At 46.0% G+C, this 21,816-nt stretch overlaps 1 protein-coding gene across 4 annotated transcripts in view; it reads right to left on the bottom strand.

Annotated features, from left to right (window-relative positions):
- The window catches only part of LOC135366718 (5-hydroxytryptamine receptor 2A-like), a 312,589-nt gene that overhangs the window by 182,967 nt on the left and 107,806 nt on the right, over positions 1-21,816 (bottom strand). The gene's annotated exons all lie outside the window — the stretch shown is intronic.

The raw sequence follows: 21,816 nt of genomic DNA, 5'->3' as shown, positions 1-21,816 counted from the left end.
ATGCGGTGAAGTTCATTTTTAAGAGTGTGCGTGGCGGAGTTCATTCTTAAGAGTGTACATAAAGCATGAAGGGTGCAGGATGAAGTGCTCGACTATTGGCTGATGGCGCGTGACATTCATTCTTGTTCCTCGCGCCTTCTTCACGTAACGACCAATGACAGGCGAGACGCAAAGTAACCGAGGTCGATTACTTTGACGAAAATAGGGCCCCTGTTCATGCTCAATTGTAAACGTCTTGTACATAGCTAATTTAATCCCATTCTCGCTTCTCACACCTAATGTTACGCACCTATGGCGATGAATCACCCCATGTCATAGTCACGAGTTATATGTTGTCATCGAGACGCCCAAGTATATTCTTCCCCTTCGCTTTTGTCTTCGTACCCTCCATTGCGCACTATGTATCAACAAGCTTCATTGCTGGTTTTGAGTCTGCCCTGTCCGCTTCGTAGTGTTTGTCTCTCTGATTCTGTTGCCTCGAACTCGAGAAAACATTGACTTTTTCACGTACACACAAGCTATCTTGCCTCACCCGACTTTGATGATTCATGAGCAGCTCCAAACATGTTCTCTACCTCCATGCTCGTCATTTTCTTTTTGGCGCGGCAGAGCGTCGTGTCAGACGCGCGGGAGGAGCAGACAATGAAAGGAAAAGAGCAACTGGTGTTCGAAGGAGACGACAATGCCGCGGGGGCCCCGACGACGCAGCTTTTCAAAGGCACGCGTTTTCCCACATGGTGTTTACTTGTGGGGCAAATTAAGCAGCAACGTCGCTGAATAACACTAATGAGGTATTCGAGGTTTCGCGGCCGATGCGCGAAATCCCTTTCTATGCGTCTCCCACGTGCACACACGTGTTGCGCTGCTATGGCAACAGGTGTTCTTCTCGCAGTACTGCTTTTCACTTTGGTTCGATGCCATGCACAATACTGCCAAGCAAAGGCAACTTAACATAAAACTCCGCATAGGGTGACATACTCCAGTTCTTTCAAACTCCGCGTGGCAAATGTGGCAACCTCACGTGGCGCTCAAATCTCGGTTTATAGTGTGTGCTTTCTGCTTTCCGAGCTAGGATTACCGCTGCACAAATTCAAACTAGGCGACACGTGCATACGATGGCAGTTTGCCAGTAGGCATCTCCTTTTAACGTTCTTGCATGTCCTGCGTTAGGATTACTCTTCATTGTATCAGCAGTATTGCGCGTTAAAAATGTTACGAACTTATTCGTAAAATTAGGTACTTTGCATCATCAAAAGCTACATAAGGGGTTCATAACGTCTTTAAACACTGGCTTGTAGTCTTGAGGGCAATGAAGGCAATGTGATTACTGCACTGCACTGCATTGGATGTAATCAAAAGTGTCATGGTAACAAGGCGGCAGAAAAGTCATCTCGAACCTGTGCAAGAGAGTACATATGTAACTACACGTTGACTAATTATTCAAACTTCATCAAACTAATTTTAATGCCATAGCATTATAGTGGATTCCCAATACGATATATGAGCGAAAACTCACTATCAGCGCTGAGCGGCGATAAATCGCGTCACGGGTACTGCACTGGAGCAGCCTATGCGCGGCGCAGCAGGGCGCGGATCCTGCGAAAACACTGACGGGCTCAGTTCCCGTGCGGCTGGAGAAGAAGTATCAGATATCAGACCACGTAACTATATAGGTTCAGGAGTGACCGGTACGGTATCACATCGGTTATGCGTGTTGCGCCTCGCTATGAAAAGTGGTCTTGAGACAACGCATTAAGAAGACGGCATCTCACTGTAGAGCGGAAGATCGAGCACAAGGGAAAGAAGCATGCCGCGGCGCAGCGAGAGGAAAGTGCAAGAGAGACTCCCGAACAGCAACAGCGACGTCAAGACGACAAGACAAGGGGGTGAAGGACGCCCCCTAGTAGTGCCACTTAGCGGCCTTTCCCAGATACACTCTTAAAACGGAACTTCACCACATAACACGAACGGCACCGTTCCCCCTCATCATTTGGCCATGTGCGGAAATCGCGGTAGCACCCCCTTTTGTGACACTTAACATACCTGCAGAAGTGTCACAAAAAGGCGTACGCCTCACGTTTTGAACAAGTCGTGGGAGAGAACGATATCATTCCGGACGGATGAACGGTTGGCTTTGGCTAGCAGCCCATTATGCAGTGAAGCTCTGTCTCTGTTTTGTTAATTTGTCAGGTTCTTTCGAGCTTATTTTATTAGCTCGTTTCGGTTACTTTATTTTTTTACTTATATTCTTGCGGAATAGTAAGTCGACACGACGTCTGGCTGACCTTTCTGCCTTTTCTCCCTTCCTTTTTCTCTTCTAATAAATATACCCCACCTCCACCCCTCTGGTTTCGAGAACGGAAGCGTGTGTGTGCAACGCCACCTATAGATACAGAAGGCCTGCTTATTGCCTCCTCTCCCTCCTTCGCTACGTGGACATATAAAGTCCGAATTCGTCTGCTACTGCTGCGATTCGCCGTTCTGCGATTTCAAGAATTCGCAAATTATTGCACCTAACTCTGAACCTGCACACTTAAATCTGTAGACAAAAAGTGCAACACGCTTTTGAGATATAGATATAGGACCGTTCTGCACTTTATTTTAAAGTTTTTTTTTATTTAGTTCGATCTCTACTTGCACACGACAGCGGTTCATCTCCATGGCAACGACTGCTGAAAGCACGTTCGTGATTGGCTGCGGCCATTGAAAACACGATCCTAATTGGCTAGCTGCTGTTACGTCACGTCAACGAGTGAGAAGGCTTTCTCCCACCAGAACCACCGACCGCCTTCTCCTGTGAGGCCGACAACGGCGAACCCTTTCACCAGCACCACCACCAGCACCACCACTAGCACCATCACCAGCACCACCAGAAGGCTTTCTCTATCTAGATGGTGTCGGTGTGTGTGGGGGGGGAGGGGGAGTCGTCCTTCCGGCGCCTGTTAATTTTCGCTAGGCCTTCGCGAACAGAATCCATCTAATTATAGCTTCGATAAATTCCCGTACCACGAAACGGTATACTCTCCTTATTCACAGCAACGACACGTAATTAGACAACCCCGCTGGGATATTTAATCTTCGGCGTACAAACCGCAACGGAACAACAACAACAAAAAATAAAGTGCGGCTCATGTTTCCTGAAACTTCGTCAACGGAGCAAGCGTAAACATGCCCCACTGTGTACACATCGTTTCTCTTCTGGCTCGCCATGCGGGCTAATCAATCAATTGTTCGGTGGGCGCAATTAGCAGAGGCAACACGCTCCCTTCCGCTAGGCAGATCACCATAACGCCCCATAAACGCTGCTGTAACGCTTAGATCGAAGTAGCGCCTCAGAAGCGGCGGAGCCGCTTGTACAGCTTGGGACAAAAGTTTACGGAACACGGCACTGGCGTATATCTTCATCGGGGCGGGCCCCTGCAGGCTTTCAGGAAGAGATCGAATAAGAAACGGGTGACACGATATTCTATCCATCTCTCAGTATGTGTGTCCGCTCTTGTTTGCCACTTGGGTGTCGCTCCAATGGAGAAATGCAACAACCCGGTGTTCCGTAAACTTTTGTCCCAAGCTGTACTGCCTAGTAATGGGTCAAATGAATATCATCCACCGTTCTGACTTTGCTGCAATTTTTGGTCCTCCTTATAACATTGTGCAACATCGTCAGGGTCTTCAATTATTTATGAAGCTCTTGAAGTCCACCGGCTTGTTCCGTATGCTTTAGACGTAGTCACGGCGTGATTTATCGTTTTCTTTTACTCCATCGAAACCTGGTAACATTTCACATGGGACGGTCGCCGCTCGCGGACTTGTCGGCTGAACCGAACTGTAGTTGTAGGTAGGCGTTGTGCATTATATATGTAGAGAGAGAGAGAGAATGCGAAAAGAGGGTCTGATGGCCGTCAATTAATACGACGTAATGAGTAAGTGAGTCTCAATCGGAGGCTACAGGAAAGTGACCGAAACGTTAGTAGGCGAAAGAGAATGATTATTTAATAGAACAAGAACTCAATTAGTAAAATTACAAACTAGAATCGATGTGTCGGAGGAGGCCTCTCCTTCTTATATATAGTATCTCCTCTCCGTGTACATAGTATTGTGCCGTTTAAGTACAATATACGCCTCACCTGGCACCACGTGCATGTCCGTGTATCCATTCAGCTGATTCCTATCTCACTGATATAATAACCCATGTGTATTGGGCTACGCTATCGCAACGGTGAAACATGTCATGTCATAATCATGATATGTACCTCTTGATTTATTTATTTATTTATTTATTTATTGATTGATTGACTGAGATTTCAAAAATATGGAGATGTGAGACTACTCCAGAACTCGTGAATAGAAAAGAAAGTAGAAAAACCAACCTCAAGATGACCGAGAGGCACTAAAAAAAATCTGTATCTGTAAAAACAAAAAAAAACGTATCTGTCCTTGTTGTTGTCTACTAACAATTTCTTGTTACGATTGTGCTGGCCCAACTCATGCAGGAATATTCATTCAGGTGCGCTGTTCGCCTGCCTTAGATTACTTTTTAGGAAACAATCTGAATCCATAAGTTTGATGGTACCAGATGAATATGAAGATGGAAGCGATAAACAAGTTTAACATTTACCGCATACCATTGGAGTAGATTATACAAATAGTATAATTAAATTTAACTAAATCATAGTAGATTAAACAAATTTATATACCGCTTACCATTGGAGCAGATTTACACGTAAGGTGTGTCGTAACTCATCAAGCAGAACTTCACCGCATAGCACGCAGCAAGCCGACCATCGTCCCGAATCACATTGTTCTCTCTCCTGATTTGTTGAAAACGGGTAGGCGTACGCCGTTTTGTGACACTTATCATTCGCTACGTGGACATATAAAGCCAGAATTCGTCTGCTACTGCTGCGATTCGCCGCTCTGCCAATTGAAGAATTCGCAAATGACTGCACCTAACTTCGAACCTGCACACTTAAATCTGTAGACAAAAAGTGCAACACGCTTTTGAGATAGATATGGGACTGTTTTGCGCTTTATTTTAAAGTTTTTCCGATTTAGTTCAATCTCTACTTGCAGACGACAGCGGTTCATCTCCATGGCTACGACTGCTGAAAGCACGTTCGTGATTGGCTGCGGCCATTGAAAACACGATCCTAATTGGCTGGTTGCTGTTACGTCACGTCAACGAGTGAGAAGGCTTTCTCCCACCAGAACCACCGACCGCTTTCTCCTGTGAGGCCGACAACGGCGTGCCCTTTCACTAGCACCACCACCACCACCAGAAGGCTTTCTCTATCTAGTCTCGTCAGTGTTGAAGGTGAATAGAAAAAAAATCGGGAATGTTCCCGGATTCTGCAGGCATGGTCCTCGCTCAAGCTTTCAAGTTTAGACGATGAAGCAATGTTCCCGAACACGCAGTAACGTATAACGCCGTTACGCGTTAGTTATTAAAAATGTAATGACCGTTACGTTACTCATTACTTTTCTCCCAAATGTAATGCGTTACCATATTTCACTACTCGAATGTAACGCGTTACCGGTAACGCACTACTTCGTAACGCGTTACTCCCCACCTATGCAATCTAGGTGGTGTTGGCGTGTGTGTGCGTGGGGGGGGGGGGGTCGTCCTTCCGGCGCCTCTTAATCTTCGCTAGGCCTTTGCCAACAGAATCCATCTAATTATAGCTTCGATAAATTCACGTACCACGAAACGGTATGCTCTCCTTATTCACAGCAACGACACGTAATTAGACAACCCCGCTGGGATATTTAATCTTCGGCATACAAACCGCAACGGAACAACAACAAAAAAATAAAGTGCGGCTCATGTTTCCCGAAACTTCGTCAACGGAACAAGCGTATATAAACATGCCTCACTGCGTACACATCGTTTCTGTTCCTGCTCGCCATGCGGGTGTCAGAAGAGCTCAAAGCTCTTCTGACATTTCTGGACACCATCGGACTTCGATCGTTATTGCGAAGGGGCTCGTTATTTTATTCCCCACATCCCCACCAGCAATGGAGTACACTCTTAAAAATCACGTTCACCGCATAACACGTTCCCAGCCAACCATCGTCTCGAATGATGTCGTTATCTGCCCTGATTTGTTGAAAACGGGGGGAGTACGCCTTTTCTGTGACAATTATGAACAGCATAAGTGTCACAAAAAGGCGTACGCCTCTCGTTTTCAACAAATCAGGGCAGATAACGATATCATTCGAGATGATGGTTGGCTAGGAGCGTGCTATGCGGTGAAGTTCATTTTTAAGAGTGTAGAGTATCGCCTGTGGCGATGAACCTCCTCACTCTCCAAAGCCAAAATAAAGTTGTTGTTGTTGTTGTTATGACACTTATGCAGTTATGTTAAGTGTCACAAAAAGGCGTACGCTCCACGCTTTCCACAAATCAAGAGCGATAAAGGTACACTGTTAAAACAGAACTTCACCACATAGCACGCTCCTAGCCAACCATCATTCCGAATGATATCATTCTGTGCATTGATTCGGTGAAAATGGGAGGAGGCGCCTATCTGGGACAGATTATCTTGTCCCAGATAGACGCCTCCCCCCTGTTTTGAACATATCATGACACAGAATGATATCATTCGGCATGATGGTTGGCTAGGAGCGTGCTATGTGGTGAAGTTCTGTTTTAACAGTGTATCACTCTGTACAATGGCTGGCCTTCAGCGTGCTATGTGGTGAAGTTCTGCTATAAGAGACCTCACCTCATACCTCACCTTCACCCCTTCATACTTTTTTTTTTAGTCCTGACGATACCCTCTCGCGTGTGACCAACAACGGCAAAGGGGAGGAGGATATTTGACATTATCCCCCCTCTTGTATAAGAGTGTACGATATACAGGTGCGTAACAGGGACTCATGGACGAAACAACGTGGCCACTGTTCGCGGGGGTTGTGTACTCTGAAAAAAATGAGCTTCACCACGTAACACACTCTTAGCCAACCATCAACCATCCCGAGTGACATTGTTCGTTACCCTGATTTGCTGAAAACAGGGGGGCGTACGCCATTTTTGTGGCATCATGCAGTTCATAATTGCCGCAAAAATGGCGTTCGATCCCCTTGTTGATCAAATCAAGGAAGAGAACATTGTCATTCGGTGGTGGTGATGATGATGATGATGACTGAATTTCGTCTCTCTTTTTTTCTCTCTCTCTTTTTTTTTTTTTTTTGCTCAAAAGCAACAAGGGCCATGTTGTCATTCGGGATGAAGGTTTGCCAGGAGTGTATTATGTGGCGGAGTTCATTCTTCAGTGAAGCCCTGTGTAGTCGGCCCAGGACGCACGATCCCCGCACCCACCCACCCTCCCCCCGCTGCGATAGTCGTGACGTTGCCCGCTGCGTGACTTCACCGCATAGCAAGCTGTGCGCCAACCACTGCCACAAATGATAGGGTTATCGCTTCCGATTTGAAGAGAGAGTGTTGCGTAGGCTTTTTTGTAGAATTATCATATATCCGAATTGCTACAAAAGGGCGTACGCCCCCCCCCCCCCCCCCCCCGCTCTTCGAATCAGAAGCGGTAACCCTATCATTCGGGGCGCTGGTTGGCGGACAACGTGCCATGCGGTGAAGTTCTGTTCCGAGAGTGTACGATACGCAGTTCTATCATCATCATCACCACCATCACCACCACCACCACCACCACCTGTTTTAATAGTGCACTCTAGACAAAAATAACTGTACTGGGTACAGCGAAGTCTTTAATTAACTCTTCGACTGGAGAATTTACCACCACGATGAGCATTCTATATTCTGTGTCGGCAAAGTGCCGAGGATGTCGACAATCTATAGGTACTGGCTGCTACTGATGCTTTAAATCTCTAAATAGCATCACAAAAAAAAAAAAAAAAAAAAAGAAGAAGCATCCACAAACGAAACCTATAGCACGTAAGTAAAAAGAAAAGTGAAATGCGACGTGTTCGCTGAAAGGGTGGAGTTAGTTCAAATAAGCACGGAACATTTCTCTCTCTCTCTCTCTCTCTCTCTTTCTTTGTTTCGTTTACTGTTTGAGGTTCGGGGGCAAACATCCAGGGAAGCTTTCTGTTAAATCTGACAACGTTTCGTCTCCCTCCCTTTGTCAGCCTTTCGTTCGTTCGCTGTCTCTCTCTTTCTCTGTCCTTCTTTCGTTCGCTCTCTCTCTCTCTCTCTTTCTTTTTCCTGTAATAATGCTTTCCTTCTCAGAGGGCTGCGCGTTCTGCTGCAACGCACCGCAGCTGCACTCGAATGAAGCCACGTAACGCTGAAGTCGAACGAAACCAAAATTTCGCATACTAATAATAAACTCCCCATATCGCCGAGCCGCTCGCGATGCCCGCTGTTCATTCGCGATATTCTAATTCCAGATGCATATTCAGGTGGAAGATGTGGGCTTTCACTGTGCGCGCGCTCAAAAAAAGAAAAAAAAGGAAACCTTTGATATTGGTTTCATGTTGCCATATTGCATGCGTGCTCTGGTATACGCGGTGGGTTCCGTTTCCGCACAAAGGAGATAAAGCGGACGTATGAAACCGAGAAGTCACACGAGTATACCGGGGCCTAAAAATAGAGCTCCGTTTCAAAGAACTACGTCGCGAACGCAACAAAAAAGAAAAAAAGAAAGAAAACAGCCCCAGAGAATTTATTCATACGCGCGCTCTCGGCATTTTTCGATGATCTATGCATTCTAAAAACGGACCATCACTGCTATTACACCTACGCTCTCAAGCAACCGTCATTGTAGGGAACAGAATGCCACGAGAATTTTGTTCTTTATCACATCACCATCACCATCATGTCGGGTGAAAAAAAAAAAAAAAAGAAAAAGAAGCTGTTTGGCTCTATGAGATTAGAAATCAAACGTCGCCACACCAGCACTAGGCAGCTCTAGTTGGAGTTAGGAAATAAAAATATAGAGTCGGGGTTCTCCACTGGGCAGCTGTTTCGGCCTTACTGGGCCATCGTCAGCAGTGCGCAGGTACACAACGTTTGAGGGGGTGCATGGCGTCAGAAGGTCACGTAGAACGTAATGTCCTGCCGCCAGGGTGAGAGCCTGACAAACTGGACGCCCTGGCTTTCTACAGTTGGTGAGCTTCTATGCGTTCAAAAGGACAAAATACCGCAGGTACAATGGAAGGAAAATGCCGAACGTACAGGGAACACGAGAAGAACGGGTTTCCCTAAGACTTCCTTCCGGAAGTCGGTGTGATTTATGGATTTTGTGTTTCCGCGGGGTGAGATATGCTAGGACTGACCTTCAGCGTTTTCTAACGGAGGATGCGCCTAAGTGGTGGTGGTGCTGCTTCTGAAAGAGCTCGCCGTCGTCGGCCTCACAGAGGTGGGCAACGTCACGACTAACGCTCTGGGGGAAAGTGCATCCTGGGCCGACTTCTAAGGAACTGTGCCGACACATGTCTGAAAGCGTCCGAGGAAAACCCAGGAAAAACCCCAGACAGTACAGCCGGCACCGCGATTCGAACCCGGGTACCTCCCAGACTCGACGTGACATGGCAGGCACGCTAACCACTCAGCCACGCGAGCTCCCAAGCAGCACAGCATGTTGGCCTAATATTGGGCCAGCATGTTGTGCTGCTTGAGCTGTGGTCTAAGTGCCCACGTCCCCGTTACCGCTGAAGCACCGTGCGCTGATTGATTGATTGATTTGTAAAAGAAAAAAAAATCCCCGAGCCACTCGGGACTGGCTACTCCAGCACGCGTTATTCAGAAAAGAATGGAAAAAACCAATCCCTCCTGATATTATTCTCTGCCATATTCGTCCCCTACAGATAAAAACAAATGCGCTGTTGTATTCTCGTCCAGCTTTGATTCCAGTAGTCGGGTAAGAACGATGTTATTCGAGACGATGGTTGACGAAGAGCGCATTACACAGTGGCGTTCTCCTTTAAGAGCGCACTTTTCAAACCAAAAGACGACAAATAACGCTTCCTTTCTACCAGCTTTCGAATAATGATTGCGAGCTTGGAATGCTCTTGCCGTTCAAACTTTCACGGGGGGGATTCCGAAACCCTGAAGTAAAGAAACGCGCCTGACAAACTCCCGTCATTATTTCCGCTTCGCATGACTGAGCTGATGTCAGGTATACCGTATACATAGCACTCAGCCGTCTGTATAGAAACTGGGTTCTTTGGAAGTTGCTCGTCAACTCGGGTTGACGAACTTCACTGATTGAAAAGAGCGGGTCCTTGAACGAAACAAAGCTACGTAGAAAACGTACGTGATGTCGGGCTCACTTCAGCTGGCAACTCTGGAACATTCGAGATCCGAAGACGTTTTCAAGCGCTTTTCTTTTGTGTTTCAGTGTTTTTTGTCCGCTTGGCTTCAACGACTTGAGTGTTGGTAAAGCGAGGTGGAGCGAGAGGACAACAAAGACTAAAATCACGTGAGGCGATGGCGCTTATACCGAGAAGAAGTTGTGCTGTATATGGTCCAAATTACTTTTTGATAGTACTCGGACAACAATCACTGTTTGGAAATCACGGACTTTGCGAAAGGTTCTTTCTTATCACCCAACGATTTGGAGGTGGTCACTGAGTATGACAGACACGGAACAACCCATCGTTCTACAAAACGAAAGGTGGAGAAGAAAAAGAAACGGAGACGTAAGGCCCCGTTGCTACACTTACCCATTCAATAAATATATATCCCCCCCCCCCCCCGCTCCAGGACACTCGCAACACGCTTCTACACTGTTAAAACAGAACTTCACCACATAGCGCGCTCCTAGCCAACCATCATTGCGAATAATATCATTCTGTGTCCAGATTTGTTCAAAACAGGGGGGAGGCGCCTATTTGGGACAAGATAATCTGTCCCAGATAGGCGCCTCCTCCCATTTTCAACAAATCAATATCAAGAATGATATCATTCGGAATGATGGTTGACTATGAGCATGCTATGCGGTGAAGTTCTGTTTTAGCAGTGTACCCAACCGTCATCCCGATACCCTGATTTGTTGAAAACGGGGGGGGGGGGGGGGGGCGTACACCCTTTTGTGACACTTATGCTGCTATTTTAACGTGTTACAAAAAGGCGTATGCCTCTCGCCTTCCACAAATATGGGGCCCTATTCTCGTCAACGTATCCGACCTAGATTACTTTGCCTCTCGCCTGTCACTGGTCGTTACGTGAAGAAGGCGTGAAGCACAGAGGCGAATGTCACGCGCCCTCAACCAATAGTCGAGCTCTTGACCCTGCAATCGTCGTGATAAAGTACACTCATAAAACTGAACTTGAGGCGGAGCCTCTTTTGTGCCATTATGCACGAGCATAATGGCTATACAAAACAGGCTGCGCCTCTCGTTTTCAACAAATAAGGGGCGAGAACGTTGTCATTCAGGATGATTGTTGTCTACACTCTTAGAAATGAACTTCACCACATAGCACGCTCCTAGCCGACCATCATCCCGAATGACAACGTTCTCGCCCCTGATTTGCTGAAAACGGGAGGAGGAGCCCATTTTGTGCATTATGCACGGCACAAAATAGGCTCCTCCTCCCGTTTTCAACAAATCAGGGGCGAGAACGTTGTCATTCGGGATGATGGTTGGCTAGGAGCATGCTATGTGGTGAAACTTTATGGTGAAAAACTGATTCTTTTTCTCTCTTTACTTTTCTTTTTTTTGCCATAGTCGTGACGAATAACGACCAATGAGAGGCAAGACAAAAAAAGTTAATCAAGATTGATTACTTTTACGAGAATAGGGCCCCAGGGGTGATAGCATGGTACCATGCGTATTATGCGTTTTTCTTTTTCTTTTTTAGTATTACCATAACTGCATAAATACCACAAAGAGGTGTCTGCCTCTTACTCTCAACAAATCAGGGGACAGAACGATATCGTTCGGAATACTGGTTGACTACACCCTGAAAAGATGGCTTCACTGCATAGCACACTGTCCGCCAACCATCTCTACGAATAAAGGGCTATTGCTTCTGATTCGAAGAGAGAAGGGGGCGTAGGGCTTTTTGTAGCAATTATCATATATCCAACTTGCCACAAAAAAGGCGTACGCCCCCTTTCTCTTCTAATCAGAAGCGATAACCCTATCATTCGTGGCAATGGTTGGCGCACGGCGTTGCATGTGGTGAAATTCTGTTTCTAAAGTGTAGGAGCGTGTTATGTGGTGAAGTACTCTTTTAACAGTGCACTCTTAAAAATGAACTTCACCGCATAGCACGCTCTTAGCCAACCATAATCTCGAATGATATCGTTATCTGCCCTGATTTGTTGAAAACGGGAGGCGTACGCCATTTTTGTGACAATTATGACCAGCATAAGTGTCACAAAAAAGGCGTACGCCTCCCATTTTCAACAAATCATGGCAGATAACGTAATCAATCGAGATTATGTTTGGCTAAGGGCGTGCAATGCGGTGAAGTTCATTTTTAAGAGTGTGTAGGCTTACACGTCTTTCATGGCCCACTTGTCTGCGGGCTCCCGTGCGCTCTTAAAACTGAACTTCACCACAGAAGGCTCTAAAGGCCAACCATAAGGGCGTGCGCCGCTGTGTGACATTTAACAGAACTACATAGATGTCACAAAAAGGCGTATACCTCCAGTTTTCAACAATGTCATTCGGGATGGCTGTTCGTTAGCGACGTCGCTCGTCAATTTAGGACGACATGCAGGAGGGAATTATTAACGAGCACTCGAGCTGCTTCCGTGAGTCTTCAACTCCAACTGTCGTCTCTTTCGCTGAAATTGGATCGTCCACCCTGTAGCGCTGCCACCTTGTGCATTATTTATGAAATGTGCCCCGTAACGACATAGCTCACGGGCAACATAGAACGAGCACCAATTAACGTGTAGCTGTTCTATTCTTGCCAAGCCACTGCGACCAATTAGCGCTGCTGCATGACGTGCGAAGTTGGCAGTCCTGTAAGACGAAGATAGTAGTCTACGTAGTGTTTTTTGTTTTTTTTTTTCATCTTGGCATTGTTGCTTATTCTTCGCTCTCTTGTTTTTCGGAGTCTTTGGGGGACGGAGTCACTGAAGCCTACTTGGAATCGAATGTGAGGGAAGCGATTATAGCTGCTATGGTGACAGAAACGAAGAAGAGAATGCGAGCCCTCGCACTGTCATGATAAAAAAAAACAAAGATGAGTAGTAGGAGGAGAGACCCCCCACCCTAGCATTCCTGGGGGCCTAGCGTTGTGTCGTTATTCCTAAGTGTCACCCTGCACTGGGTTCTTATCCATTTTAAAATGAAGCACCAAACAGCCCAGATTTTAATCATTTTCAACCATGCGCACGTTGCTTCCAGAGACGATCACTTGTATATGCTCTAGCAACACGTGAGTAAAATAAAATATCTTGGTTTCGTTTGGGAAACTGCTGTTGACACGTGTTTTTATTCCGCTGTTACATCATTACTGATGCCATTATTGTATTGGTTGGCACTTGTATTTTCCATAGAATTACAAGCACTCCTTATACAGGGGGCTTCAGAAGGAGGCAACAACCGGTATACGTTCGACAGTGCAACGGTATACTAAAGTCAGATGTTAATACTTTTCTCCGCACAACGCAAGGCAGTTATCCCGTACTTTATTTTTCTGTTGCGGTTTTTGCACGTACTTGGGCTGGTGCCTTGCTGTTGTACATAACGTACTTTCTTTTTGTTGTTTTTGCTGTATATAGTTTCAGTCTTGCTGTTGCTTGTTCTCTTGCGGTTTCGTTGCACATTGTTGGGTTAATGCCTCGCTGTTGTACATAGCGCATTCTTTTTCGTGTGTTAGTTTTTGTTGTAAATACTCTGCTGTCTTGCTGTTGTATATCACTTGCGGATATGTTTCATGTATTGAACTGTATATATATAGTCTGATTTGTACTGACTTGTGCTCTTTGTAGCTGTGAAGTTTGCTGTAAGTATTTATCTGAATGTTTCGCTGTAGTTCTTCGCCGGCGCAAGATATCCTGAACTGTACTAATTGTCCTATATTCATACTTGTATGTACTACCACGTTATATTAAATTTTCCTCAAACACAGTTATCCGGGTAGACGCGGTAGCCTAGCCTCTCGGTCGCGGTAAAACTCTCTAATAACAGAATAGAGAGTATTAGTCCATCGTACGCTATCGCCTTTGCGTACAGAAGGGATAGCGCTGGTGGTTCTGCGCACTGCGCGAAGCACTCTTTCTGTTGTGGCCGCGCGGAGAACCATCAACGCTATACCTTCCGTACCCAAAGGCGATAGCGTACGATGCTCTAAAACTCTCTAATATAAATAGCTTACGAGGGACGTAAAAAGTCGCAGAAGTGACATCGAGCAGCCGCGTAAAAGCGATAAAGACAAAAAAAAAAAAAAAGTGTCATAAAGAACCGAGTGATTGAGTACTCAGAACGGCAAGGTCATTTTAGGAAACGATTAGCAGCCAGGAGATCGTGCGATACACTGATCATGCCGTCACTTTCGGCTGTCGTGAAAGAAACGAGAGATCGGAGTGCGTTAAGACTTTAAGGGAACGTTAAGCTCAGCTTAGGTCACGATGTTCTTCGGGATGAGTATTGGCCAAGAGCGTGGTGTGCGGTGAAGTCATGGGATATGTGATAGAGGAAGGAAAAAAATGGGGAAGACATGTTTTAATAAAGGGTGTGTCTTTTCCTTGGACGCTTGTATGGTACATATATCGGCGCAGTTTCCTGTGAAGTCGGCCCAGTACCCACGATTTCGCCCGTTGCACCAGGCAAACAAACAGCTCGGCAATCCCGTTACCACGACCATGTGCGCACTTCACCTCATCATCACCTCATCATCATCTTCCAGTGTGTTCTTTTTATTTTATTTTGTTAGCAGCTTTTGTCTCCTTTGAAGTGCTTGCGTTATTTGAAGTAGTACGCAGAAGGAAAGAATGAGAGAGGCTGCCCCGGTAATATATAAACGTAGTTTTTCTCTCTCTCCTCCCTCTCCTCTCTCTCGTATGTATTCAGATATAGAAGAACAGGATTTCTTGCCAGCGCAGTCTTTTGCCCTAACAGCATCATCACCATCAGTGCACCGGCCATTTCCGCGGTCCCCGAGGTTATTACGCCATCCTATTCTAGTGTACGCACATGTGGGAAGCTTGTAAGGAAAATTCTCGGCAGCGGCATAGAGGCGAGAGGGTTGTCTTTAGGGGAGAGAAAACACCACTTCATCGGGGTCATCGAGGCATCCAGGAGAAGCCGTATTTTTAACGTGGAAGCGCCATAACATTGATTAACCTAATACGAGCATTATTTTAAATTTTATTTACAGCTGAGAGAGAGATAGATACATGATGACGATGATATGGGGATGACTTCCGTTCATTGAGCAGAATGCTACCCCATTGCTATTGGGGGGAAATGGGAGGCTTTACAATTATTTACAGAGGATTTAGGATACAGCTGAACTTTATACGATGGTGCAGCTTTCGCGGCTCCAATGGCACAACAGAGAGAATTATAGAACTCGCAAGAAAGAGGGATGACACGATCGATACCTAATTCACAGCTGATCGAAAGACGATATGCCAGTGACCGCGTATTCACACCAAGCGACATTTCCCAGAATACTCCAGCGGAGGAAGCACAAAACGTCATAGCTGTCTGCTGTCACGTGCGCGCAAGTGACCATGGGGAATATCCAGGGACGAAGCCACAAGATATTCCGTAACAGACGACAGGTCAGATGCTGTCATCTGCTACGTCATAGCCTTCTGTTGTCACGTGAGCGCAAGTGGCCATGGGGATGTCCTGGAACGAAGCCACAAGATATTTCGTAACAGACGATAGGTACGATGCTGTCGTCTGCTACGTCATAGGTTTCTGCTGTCACGTGAGCGCAAGTGACCGTGGGGAATATGCTGGAACGAAGCCGCAAGATATTCCGTAGCAGACGACAGGTCTGATGGTGTCGTCTGTTACATCATAGCTTTCTGCTGTCACGTGAGCGCAACCCAAGCAGCACAATGTACCGAAAGTCGAGTGCAATAGGGGTGGACGGGTAGGTGGAAGGCCTTGAACAGCCTCGTGTAACTAAAGAACATTGATAAGACACATGCCGTCCACCCCTATTGCACTCGACTTTCAGTACATTGTGCTGCTTGGGAAGTGGCCATGGGGAATATCCTGCACTCTAAAAACAGAACTTCACCGCATAGCACGCTGTCCGCCAACCATTGCAAAGAATGATAGGGTTATCGCTTCTGATTCGAAGAGAGAGGGGGGCGTACGCCTTTTTGTGGCAATGGTTGGCGCACAGCGTGCTATGCGGTGAAGTTCTGTTTTTATTGTGTGGAAAGAAGCCACAAGATATTCCCTAGCAGACGACAGGTCCGATGCTATCGTCTGCTACGTGACCAGTATACGCCGTTCCCGGTATTCTGCTGGAACCGTGCGAATGACGTCCCCCTTCCTGATTTGTTGAAAGTGGAAGGCGTACGCCTTTTTGCGGCAATTTAGATGAATGTTAATTGCCACAAAAAGGCATAGGCCTATCTCTCTCCTCAAGTCGGAAACCATGTAGCTGTATCACTGAGCACAATAGTTACGCGGAGAAGTTATCTTCTAAAGCGATTGCTTCATAGGACCAACCACAGTGTAGGCCCGTCCCTGGCTTTGCAGGGCCACGTGACCTTACGTCACAGTGCCACCGCTGCGTGATCGCCGGACTGTGTTTGCGGTACGCTGAAATTGTGTAATCACCACAGCAACAATGCAAAAAAAAAAACTGAAAAAGGAACAATTTAATAGATAAGTAGAATGCTTTCAATAAAATTTTATTCGCATCCTAAAAACAGTTCCGCAAAACATTTAGCGCTAATTTGGCAGGGCGGCAGCGATAAGGCCTTTGGGGAGAAACGGAGTTCCGAAAACTCCGTATCCTCCAAACTGCCTATTCTCAAACGCAGAAAAGAAACGGGATACTCTCGACGGCAGACCCAATCGTCCATGCACGCTTGTTGTCTTGCCGGCAAAACGGAGCATCCCTCCGCACTATTTAGCAACACGCTCCAAATTTTCAAAAATGGGAAGAAAAGGCATCGTCGACGGGGAAGCCGACGATAGAACATATATGCACAGCGAAAGCTCTTCGGTACGGACGCCTGGGACCACGGTCCTTGTCCGTTGGAGTGAGGTCTCATCCTCATCACGATCATAGTGATGATCATGATCACGATTATGATATTTTCTCCTGATATACCGTGCAGCCTCCCATTACGGACACCTCACACCGATGATGAGGATGATGATGATGACGATGGCGATGATATGATCAGTGCGATAAAGAAAAACGAGAAACTATAATCCACATTCGCCATTTTACACGAACGCAATCTCATTTTACTATTCACGACAAGCTGAACTACGCGAGCACTTCCAGATAAAACAAATGCTACTTTTATGCTCCTTTACTTGTTTTGTACTTATTGATCACTTTTAGTGGCAATAAAATTCTTACCGCCCGCTTTCCCTCCGGACGAAATGGCCTGAGAAAGACGTGTGCTGCATGTCTTCCTCCCTTGATCCTGGCACTTGATTATTTAGTCCGCACAACGTCCTTTCCCTTCCCCTCACATTTTGTCCTGTTCTATAACCTGTGTGCGAGAGCGGGACTAATGAACTGACCCTTAGAAACGAGCGGGCGCATTAATTTTTTGCACCATCGTTTCTTTGTGGTGCGTACAATGCGCTTCACGGAGGAGGCTGCAATATTTAGCTGCACGCGCAAGCTTGGAGCCCGAAAAGGCTCAGCGTGTTCATTCAGTCATGAAGGGGAGAAGGGGAATGAAGGGAGAAGGTCGAAGAAGGTAGCATTTCCTCGAGACTGAGGGAAGTTGGTGAGTGAGAGAGCATGCGGGTGGGTGACTGAGTGAGTGAGTAGCTGGCTCAGATTTCTGTTGCTATAGAGGCGGTGCACATGCTCAATTTACCGAATCACAACTTTACTTTTCGCCGACTTTTGCTGTATACTTTTTGTTTGCATTATAAGTATAACTGGAGCCCGCACGGTTTGAAATTCCACCTTGGAGAGACGTACGCGCGACGTCGATCAGCGCGACGACGTTGTGACGACATGCAGGCGTTCACGTCATCGATGAAAGATGAAAGTCACTGAAAAGGTTAGCCAGCTGTAGGGATCGAACCCACATCTTCTGGATTACCGATGTGGGTTCGATCCCTACAGCTGGCTAACCTTTTCAGTGACTTTCATCTTTCATCGTTGATTTCTTGGGCAAATTGAGGCTTTGTTTGTATCTGTCCCTTCTATGTTTGTTCCAGCATCAGAACATCATGTTTCTCTCTTGTTCACGTCATGTGCATTCGACTTAGTATTGGCGTCACACCCGCGTGACCTCAACTGTGTGCACCGAGTGAATGAGTGAATGACGACGTCCTCAGTCAACCTCAAGGCTACACTCTAAGAAAATAATAAGTTATTTTAGTCATTTTGAAGAATCGATATGCCTTGCCACAAGCTCTAGTCTCATACGGTACCAAACGCGTTGACGTTTATGCGATGTTTAGAGAACACGCAGTGATGGGGAACTGCTGTTCCCCGTGGATCCGTATGTACCACTGACGGCTACCGCGACCGAATACTGATTACTCTGGAAATATGTCGACCTCGCAGGTGATAAATGAATCGCAGGTGTTGTTTCAAGTCAAATAGTCTTACCAGGCATATTTATTTTCATGACGATACTGAGCGAACTTTTGAGCAAAACTTAACTGATCATTACGGTACACTCTTAGAAATTACCTTCACCGCATAGCACGCTTCCAGCCAACCATCATCTCGAATGATATCGTTATCTCCCCTGATTTGTTGAAAACGGGAGGCGCATGCCTTTTTTGTGATACTTACGCTGTTCATAATTGTCACAAAAAAGGCGTACGCCTCCCGTTTTCAACAAATCAGGGCAGACGACGATATCATCCGAGATGATGGTTGGCTAGGACCGTGCTATGCGGTGAAGTTCATTTTTAAGAGTGTAGATCACGATGGTATCGCGATAAAATAGCCGCAGTCCAGTAGGCTGACGTCAGTTTCGCAACGAGCAAGGGTGTCTTTTCGGGGACCGACGAAACTAACTGCTTCAAGGACGTTAGCTATCGATTGTATTCGATTCGAAACCAATCACACCCCGGCATAAAGGCTGCTTCCATCTTTTGCTGGGTCTTTCTTCTATGTGTGTATATCCAATCGAAGCGTGATACGATCGAACTGTACTGGTAATGCTATGCCATACATCTCCGATGCTGGCTCTGCTCTTGAATCACTGCAGACAAACTGGAAACAAATATGGCGAATTTGGCTTCAAGTACCATCATTACCAGCTCTTTTTATCTGACAAGGACGAATTGCCAAGTCACTTTTCGCTTTGGTTCTCTCTCTCTCTCTCTCTTCGGGTCTACAAACAGAAGTAAGAGGTAATTGAAGTAGATTTACACACACGTAACATGAAAAACGGTTAGGAGCAATATGTGCAATAGGAGCAATGTGTGATTCCCTCTTCGCGGGCTCCTTGACAGTGTTTTATTTTTTTCCCCTTTTCGACGTATAGATTTACACAGTAGAAACAGATGGTTGTGATGGTGCTAGTGAAAGAACTCGCCGTTGTCTCTCTCTTGGGGGAATGTGCATCCTGGGTCGACTTCTAAGGGAACTGTGCCGACGTATGTCTGACATACAGTAGAAACAGAATTTCACCACATGACAAACCGAAGGCCAGCCATTGCACAAAATGACACGTTATCAGTCCTGATGTGTGAAAAGCGATGGGCATATACGCCTTTTTGTGTCAATTATCGTAACTGCATCAGTGTCACAAAAAGGCGTATGCCTCGCGCTTTCAGCAAAATCAGGTGCGAAAACGATGTCATTCGGGATGACGGCCTGCTACACTGTTAAAACAGAACTTCACCACATAGCACGCTACTAGCTAACCATCATTCCGAATGGTATCATTCGGTGCATTGATTTGTTGAAAATTGGAGGAGGCGCCTATTTGGGACAGATTACCTTGTCCCAGATAGGCGTCTCCCCCCTGTTTTGAACAAATCATGACACAGAATGATATCATTCGGTATGATGATTGGCTAGGAGCGTGCTATGTGGTGAAGTTCCGTTTAAACAGTGTAGGAGCCTGTTTTGGGGTGCAGTTCTGATTTGGTAGTGTACTCTAGCGTCCAAACGATCGAAAAAACTAAAAACAAAAATAAATAGAAAAACAACGTGTGAAACTGGAGTGTATACAGTCATCACGTAGGACAACTACCTGTGGAGGTAGTGGTCAAGGTTCGCATTGTGATGAAGTACACTCTTAAAAATCAACTTCACCGCATAGCACGCTCCTAGCCAACCATAATCTCGAATGATATCGTTATCTGCCCTGATTTGTTGAAAACGGGAGGCGTAGGCCTTTTTTGTGACACTTATGCTGTTCATAATTGTCACAAAAAAGGCGTACGCCTACCGTTTTTTTTTTTTGGCTATAGTCGTGACGATGCCCACTTGAGTGCGGCCAACAACGGCAAGCTACCTCGACACCCCCCCCCCCTCATTTTTATAAGTGTAGGAAACCCACAGGTAGTTTGTTTGTTTGTTACCTTTTTGTTTGTTTGTTTGTTTTCCTTTTTGTTTGTTTTTCTTTTTATATTCTTCATTTTTTCTTTCTTTTCTGGGAATAGCAAGCCGCCGTAGCGCAGGCTAACCTTTCCCTCCTTTTTTATATACGCTAAACATATCCCCCCCCCCCCAAACACACACACACACACACAGGTAGTCATGTTATGTGGGTGAACCTCTCTGTTTTCAGGTTGTGGAAGATTGATAATTCATAGGGAACGCAAACAAATGGTTTTCGTACGTTATACACTGTAAAAAAAAAGTCCGTAATTTTACTCACAAGTGACTGCTAACTCTGTTGTCGGCATATGCCCCGTAACCTATAGTTATTGTAAAAAATTCGTTTCGAGTGCCACACTGCACAGCTTCCATAACCGAAAAGAATGACACTTACATTATAGGGATATTAAACGGCGAAAGCCCAGTCCGGAACTGTGCAGTGTGCACTTTAAACGGATTTTGTACAGCATATACGTAGGTTACGGAGCATATGCCGGCAACAGGGTTAGTACTCACTTGTGAGTAAAATTACGCAAATTTTTCTTGCAGTGTATCACCTAAAAATGGCGTTCATCTATGAAAAATGGTCGGGAAAAAAGTGCAGCACAATGGGTAACACCCTATAAGCAACCCAATATCTCGACCTAGCTATATGCAAGTACTAGCCTCCAAACCGACGCTTCCTGAGTTCTGGATTGTTCGCAAGGTCTGGCGGGTACGTAGAGAAATCCTCCTTCGGGTGGAGCTGTTCTTAAAGTATGTAGGCAAAATCTTTAGTGCGTGTAAAGGGTCTAATTGATATCAATACACAGTATTGACCCGATATGAACTGAATCTCGGCAACGCAACGGTCCGATACTGGACCAGTATTGTACCAGTGCTTCCAATATCTACCCAAGCAGCACAACATCGTGTCCCAATATTGGACCAATATTGGCAATACTGGCCCAATATTGGTTCAATCTTGGTCCAGTATTGGGCCCGCATTGCCAATATTGGGCCAATAAGTTGTGCTGCTTGGGTAGCCAGTAAGTTGGCTCAAGATGTTGTGCTGCTTGGAACCAGTCCAAGGAGGAGTGTGCGCAAATAAAGCCTCCACACTTTTAATCCATCCAGTTAGAATGACACGAAATGCTATTTATGCCCTGCATCTACAAGGGCGAGAGCCCAGAACCTCGATAACAATCAATAAAAATACGCAAGCT

Source organism: Ornithodoros turicata, chromosome 8 (assembly GCF_037126465.1).
Source record: "Ornithodoros turicata isolate Travis chromosome 8, ASM3712646v1, whole genome shotgun sequence".
Lineage (NCBI taxonomy): Eukaryota > Metazoa > Arthropoda > Arachnida > Ixodida > Argasidae > Ornithodoros > Ornithodoros turicata.
Note: the sequence above shows the minus strand (reverse complement) of the source record. Positions and strands in the feature narration are given on the sequence as shown.